Source organism: Cryptomeria japonica, chromosome 4 (assembly GCF_030272615.1).
Source record: "Cryptomeria japonica chromosome 4, Sugi_1.0, whole genome shotgun sequence".
Taxonomy (NCBI): Eukaryota; Viridiplantae; Streptophyta; class Pinopsida; order Cupressales; family Cupressaceae; genus Cryptomeria; species Cryptomeria japonica.
Genome location: NC_081408.1, coordinates 715,897,364 through 715,905,190, shown reverse-complemented (window position 1 = coordinate 715,905,190; position 7,827 = coordinate 715,897,364).

The window sequence follows — 7,827 nt, the reverse complement described above, 5'->3', positions numbered from 1 at the left end:
TATCTTTCTTAGTAGGAAAGTGAGTTTACAACCCAATCCTATTTTGTCTCTACTGAGCTGCGAAGGAAGGTTTATTGGTTCAGTGACTCCTTCTTTGCATTTTCCAATAGGTCCTTTCCCATCATATCCCATTTGTTGCATGATTAAGTAGCCCTTTCCATAGAGGTGTGTTGGTAGAACTATGTCCAGAGCAGCTGCTCTTTTATCTTCTTCCTCATCTTTGTATAACCAGCTAAGGATGTCCTTTTCCTCTGATTCATGTGCTAGAGTGTTGAGTTGGATGAAGATACCATCAAATTTGGTGATGGGTTGAGTTACCTGATGTGTTGATGTTGTGGATAATCCATGAGATCTGGGTGATGTTGGTAAGTTGGCCAAACACATGGGTTCCAAAGAGTATTCCCCCATGCCTTGTTCTCTGATTTGCATTTTTTGCTTGAAATCTCCAGGTAATGATTCAGACTTTGCCTTCTATAGCTCTGATGTTGAGGATCTCTATTTTTCCCTATTATGGGGAACCAAACTGTCCTGGGCTGCCCCCGTTGCATTACAATGTTGAAATGGATTGTGATCAGCTGATATAGAAATTTCTTGTCCGTTATAGGGAAATTTGACACACTGGTGATATGTAGAAGGCACTGCTTGCATTTCATGTATCCAAGGTCGACCTAATAAAATATTGTACGTGAGGTCTATGTCTAAGACCTGACACATAGTATCCTTTTGCATTGGTCCAACTTGAATGGGTAACATCACGATTCCTTTAGACGATCTTTCCTCATCATCATATGCTTTTATGGTAATCTTTTTACGTGGATCAATAGACTCCTCTGAGAAGCCTAATGCACAGATAATTTTTAAGGTAAATATATTAAGTCCAACTCCTCCATCTATCAATACTCTTTTTACTCAGTGTTTATAGACGATGACTTCAATATGGAGAGGAGTGTTATGCGGATAACTTAAGGAAGTATTATCATGCTCTGAGAAGGTGAGATTATGAGGCCCTGTCATATGAGAGACCATGGCTTGGAATTTGTCAGCATCCAGATCTTGAGGTACATTGGTTTCCAATAGCGCTTGTTCCAATATATCTTTGTGTTTTGGTGATAGTTTCAGCAATTCTAGTATAGATATTTGAGCATGAGTTTTACGTAGTTAGCTGACTAAATCATATTGGATTTTTGGTGCAGTGGTTGTCATTGATGTATGTCCCTTCAAGACATATTTCTGAACTCTGGTTGTTACATTAACAGATTCCTGATTATGCTAGTCTCGGATTGTGATGACATTTACATGATTGTCTTCAGTTGATATGTGATTGATGGTGTTATTATAGATGTGATTGATACGAGCTCCACGTGTATCGTTCGAGGTTGAAGCTCCATCTTTTTTGTAGTTTGGAAGGGGATTTTTAAAGGCCCCATGGTCACCATTTGTTTTGAGACCATCCACCGTTAAATCACCTCGATCAATCATGTCTTGAACAATGTTTTTCAATCTCATGCAATCGTTTGTTCAATGACCTTTGTTGCGATGAAAATCACAAAAGTGTGAGTCGTTCCACCAAGGTGGTTTGATTTGGGGTTCATAGTTGCTGATTGCGGGCAAATAGATAATCTTGTTTGCCAGGAGTTCTCTGAATGTTGACTCCAGTGATTGTCCCAGTGGTGTGAAGACATGTTTTTGGAAATTGTTGGTGTCGTCTCATGAATTGTTATTAGGTCCTCGATTTGTGGATTTGTTTCGAGTATCGTCGGTGTTGCTTGTGTTGGGTTGACCTTGATTGGTATTCGGTGCATATGCATTAGCATCTGGGTTATCACTTTTAGGATTCTTTGTAACTTGAGGATTTCCTAATAATGCGAGCACTGGTTGTTTATATTTTGGATCATGTGATTCATTGCTGCCTTCATTTTTCTTTCGAGTCCAGAATCTAGATTTGTCTAAGTTGTTGTTGTTTTGGTTACTGTAGTTTGATGAACTTGTTCCTTCTTTGAAGAATTTGAGTGTTCCCTTTTTGATACGTGCTTCTTCTACTTGGATGCCATTTTCAATCAGTTTAGTGAAAGATGGTATACATTGGAGTTTGAGCCTGTAACTCATCTCACCATTCAAGTTGTCAATGAAAATTTCCATTTTCTCCTTTTTAGGAATATCTCGAGGATATCGTGAAACCATACGTCGCCAACGTTGAAGGAATATCATGAATGTTTCATTGTTTTTCTGTTTGGTGTTGCAGACGTCTAGCATAGTTATAGCATGTTGAATGTTATAGGAATATTGTGTTATGAATTTGTTGACCAATTCATCGAATGATCTGACAGGAGGTGTGATTTTGGATAACCATTCCATTATTTGTCCTCCCAAGCTTCTCGGGAACAACCTCATCAGATAGGTGTCATCATGAGCAAATTCAAGACTCATGGTACATAATTCTCTGACATGATCATGGGGATCCGTTTTCCCATCGTACTTGTCAAATTTAGGCACGTCTGAGTTTGGAGGAAAAGGGATCATGTGCAATCTTTTGTCAAAGGGATAAGGACAAATTTCATTTAATGAGTACCTCACTGTCGTCCCTTGTTGCATGTCGTGCATTTGTCTTTGTAACATTTGCATTTGCTGAGTAAGGGCAACCAAAGGTGTATTGTTTTGCCGAGGGAAGAGTTCTTCCCTTGCATTAATCCTGGGTTGAAATGGTGTATGGAACGGTATGTTTTGCTCGGGGATGTGTTGCTCAAGGATGTTTTGCCCTGGTGTATGTTGTTCCGGTATGTTTTGTTTAGGAATATCTTGTTTCGGGTCACGTGCTTCCCCTTCTCGTTGTCATTCTTGATATTTGTAATGTTGAGGTCTCATTCTAAACATGTATGTGTCAAAGTCTTCAGGGAGTTTGACCCCTTTGCTTGTGAGCATGAGCAAGTATTTGTCCTTGTCATTTTCCATGAGTCTTTCCACAAGTTTTTGGAATGAAGCACTTTCTTGGCATTCCTGAAGAAGTTCTTCAAAAATTTCAGTATCCTCTAGATGTGGACCTTCGAAAGGATTTGATAACCTCTGATTCATACTGGATTTTTCTTGTGCCTTGCTTTGTTTGTTTTGTTGAGAGCGAGTAACATACATTTTAGTAGCAGCTTTCTGTGACAAAGGGGACAAAATCCTCTTCGATATGTTGCTCCGGGGTTGGTGGTTCAAATCGGGGTGTGTTGTAAGTGATGCACTCGTCAGGAAAGAATGCGGGATTGATCTTTCCTCCACAGTCTTCAAAGGATCTTTGTCAAATTCGTTGGATTTGTTCTGGATATACAGTTTGACGTGATGAAGGAATGTTCGATGAGATTTGAAGAGTTGACATTGATATATAAAAATTTATTTCTTTTGACAAATTTGGAAAAACTTGGTTGTTGTTTCTTCAACGCGGTGTTACGATAAATATTCTTTCTTCTCAGAATATGGGGATTAGTCATGCATAAATGATCAATGGTTTCCTTTGAATTGTTTTGGATTCAGTTGATCTTGCTTTGAAAACTCAAGTTTTACTTTATCAAAGTGAAGGTTTAGATGCCCTCTCACGACAAAGCCTGTCAAATGATATGGATAAAGTCTCCCGATATGGAAACTTGATTTGACAACCTGAGGTTTTAAACAAGTGTTTTTGAGATAAAATCCGCGAGATGGTAAAGGACCTATTTGTCACTTGTGATGATGTTTCTTGATTTTGATAGGATAGATATGTTTTATCGTGCAACCAGTTTTGGATTTTTACAACTTTGTTTGACATAAATTTTGCTCAAGAAATAGTTTTTAAAGCTCTATTTTCGATACTCTGGTTTGACGAAAAATGAAGTTGATGAAAAGAGGTTTCCAAAAATGTCTTCTAAGTTTTCAAAATTCTTCACTGTTTTGCCCCCTGTTTTTCTGGGTTTGGTCACACGCTAAAATAGAGACAGGATGTGCTACAGAAAGTTTTCAACGCGCTAAGGGAAAGACCACATGCGCTAAGCTGCCCCCGGCTATGCGCTAACTATTTTAGACTGCTTATCTGGTTTTCTGCTTTGCTCCAAAAGTTATGTGCTAATATGGGCCTGCTACGCGCTAGCTATTAAACCTTACGCGCTATTGTTTGACTCCTACGCGCTAAGTTGATGTTTCAATGCGTTAGGCTATTTTTCAGATGCGCTAACTGTTTAATATTGTTTTGAAATTTTGGTAGAACGCTACTGTTTCAACTGGACACGCTAACTTGATGTTCTTATGCCCTAAAAAATGTACCACACGCGCTAAGAGGTTGCTCTCACGCGCTAGACTGCCCTGATATTTTCCTTTGGTTGGTTTTTTGCAATTTTTGGATTTTTGTTATGAGTTTTCCAGTTTTGATGGATGATTTTCTAAAGTAATAAATGTAAACATAGCACCAAAGAGACAACCATTTTGCTTAATCTAATAAAAAGTGTATGTTCTGCAAGGATGTGTTCAAATCCCCAATGTTTTAACAGGTTTGGATACAAATAATACACTTCAAGAAGACTCTTTATTCAAAGGTCATAAGTAATATCATAGCCCACTAGTCTCGATACTCCGTTAGCTCAAACAATCGTGTCACCCCCTAGGGGGCGCCCGTTTTTTTGCCTTTTGCCAGAAATTAACTCAAAGTGAATTGCTTCACAATTGAGTAGTTATCTTGGGAGATATATGGTGAGCGATCTTGGGGGCGGATTCTTCCCCACCCTTGCACTATGATATTACAAATGTCTAGTTACTAACTCGGCTCAAGGTTTCTATTTCTGTGGTTCATAATCAAGCTTCTTGTTCGGCCGTCAGTGATAAACTCCCTCAGGAGGCTTCCCAACCTTTAGAACAAAGGCTTTACGTATCTCAAGGATACTGGGGGAAGGCTAATCGCTGCGTGCAACCGTTGAAAAGGACTTTCGTCACTTTCCACTTTTGATTATAGTGGGTTGGAACACTTGGCGTCAAAGTTGTTTCCCACTTAGGTCGTTCCCTTCACACCAGCCATAAATGGCCTTAAGAGTTGATTTCAACTCCTCGGGAAGGCAGGCCTGCTAAAGGATTTATTACTTGAAATATCGAAAGCATAAGAGTAGTTTGGCTTTTTGGTCACCCAGTTAAGGGGAGAGCATATACCTTCCACTTTCGAGACAAGGCAAACAAAGTTCTTTTTAGCTTTCAAGTTAATGATTTGCTAACTTTTACTTGGAGATGTTGCTCCAATAAACATGGTGTTCCTTTTATTTCCTCAAAGCAATGATTATCTAATATAGCAAAAGAACCTGGTCAACAAAGCAAAACTTCGATGTGGTCAACAAAAGAAAATCAGAAAAGGGGAAGAACTTCCCTCTTTATTTTAAACAAAACAGGACTAGTGTGATTCTTTTACTTTGCAAAAATGAAGTGAATCCTTTTATGCACCAAAGGATGGTGAAGTTATTTTTAAAGCTATCTTTGCAAAAAGAAAGATTGTTTTGTTCTTTTTATAATTCAAATTGAGAATTTTCTCTCCTAAAAAAGTTAGAAAAATTGTTGTTGTGGTTCGTTTTACAGCCCAAATAAGGTGAGTTCGATTTTATTTAACAAGAGTTAAAAAAATTTAAATTTTAACTAACTTAACTAAGTTAGTAAAAATATAAACTATGTATAACTCTAAAAATAACTAAGCTCATCCCTGCAATAAGATGTTAGAAATCCTGCAAAACATCAACTCAAAATAGTTAGAAAGATTTTGGATTTGGTGGACTTCTACAAGTCTAACTTTTAAGTTCAGTTACAATTTTATTTTATTTTATTTTCTGTCGGTGATGTGCTATAGGACAAACTGTACGCGCTACAGAATGGGCGAGATGTGCTATCAAACAGACCCGATGCGCTAAGCTGTTTTCCAAAAGTGCTAAACTGGTTTCCGGATGCGCCGCGCTGTTTTTCTCCCTCGCCGAGACCTACAGGAAAATATTAGTGGGATGATGTGCTAATTTAAAGGCTTCACACGCTATATGATAGACTGCACACGCTAAATAGTAAGCTTGATGCGCTATACTGTTAACCGAAAGCGCTATAGAATGTTTCCCATGCGCTGATTCCTGTTTCCCGCGTACCTGCAAAAGAGGTTAAATTTAAAAACTGATTTGATATATGGGGTCGGGCTCCACGGTGGGCGCCAGAAATGTATGCGGGAAAAGCGGGTCGATAGAACTTGAAATGTGAAAAAAATGGAGTTCTAGGGAGCCTTGCTCACACACCCACAGGACTTCTTGGTGCAAGTTATGGAGTCATGAAGGATGACTCAACTTCCCAAGGATGGTTCCATGGTTCTCTATCTTACAAGGTCCCTCAAACCAATGTTTTTACTCTCAGATCACTGAGCAAAATGGTTTAGGGATGACAAATGCAAGAACGAGGGATGCTTTGGTTGATTTTAAGATGAAATGCATCCTAAGCTATGCATGATCCTATAAATGCAATAAACTAGTTTATAAGATGACAAGATTAGTAACAAGACTATCCTAGAAAGCTATATTAGTTTATGAAATAGCTAAATGATAAGGAAAATACTCTAAACATGCATATTTAGATTAATTCCTATCGAAAAGAGAGGCTAAATGATGAGCATAAAATGATATATTAAAGCTTGGATGGATTTTAGTATAAGTGTGATGCTAAAGACTTGGATGATGAAAATGGAGGAATGAGAGCTCTATTTATAGCAAAAATAGGGCAATGGATGGCCAGGATTGAAAGAGTTAATCAAGGGTTGAGTTTGAAAGTTGGAAATCCATGTTTGCAATTGTCACCAATGAAATGGTGACAAATGTCAACATAAGACTGGGTTGAGAAGAGAGGTAGGAAGCATTAAATGCTTGAGAAGACCTCATGGTTATCTTAGGGGTAAGGGTTATGGTTAAGTTAGGATTACCCATTGGATAAAGGTTTTACCCAAAGGATAAACTCTTGTGCAGAAGATTAAGGATAACCATGGTCAAAGCAATAAATGCTTGATGAGACCCTTGGGTTACATGGAGGTTGAGTTTAGGGAAATTCTTTAATCATGCTAGAGGGTTGAGTTAACCATTAATGGTTTGGGAGACTTTCAAAGTTAAGTGGTTGAAGCCTTTAAGGGTTTTCAAAGACTTTGAGGGTTTGAGAAGTGACTTCCCTTTGTTTAGGGATGGAACAAAGTTTAGGAAATGGGTTAGGTTAATTTAGAAGTGATTAGAAGAGTCTAGAAGGGGTTAGGAATAGGGTTTAGGAAGCAAGTGGGAGATGTAGGATTTTGCAAGTGGATGAAGGGATAATAGGATTTAATTGAATAAAATGAATTTAATTCAATTTTGGTTGCAATTTGGGAAAATCAAATAAATTAGATTTATTTAATTTAGGGTAGACTATTTAATTAAATTTGAATTTAATTAAAAGTGGATAGAAGGGATTTAATTGAATAAAATGATTTATTCCTTAAATGGCAAAAGAGGTATAGTGAATTTAATTTAAATAAATTGAGTAATTTACTTAATTAAATAGAGGAATGTGGGTTATTCAATTAAATTGGATTTAATTAAATAGAGAAATTAACATAAAATATTCATTTAGGAATATGGTCATTTTTATACGTCTACAGAAACGTTGATGGAAAAAGAATACACAATTTTTATGCAAAAAACTTAAATATAATCATTCCTTTAAAAAAAATAAAAATTGTTTGTTTAATCTTTATCCGATACATTTATTTTCTTTCACGGGTGCTACCATTGTATATTTACATCTCTCATAATAATAATAATAATTTAGTTTTAATAGTTTTTTGTTTTTTCT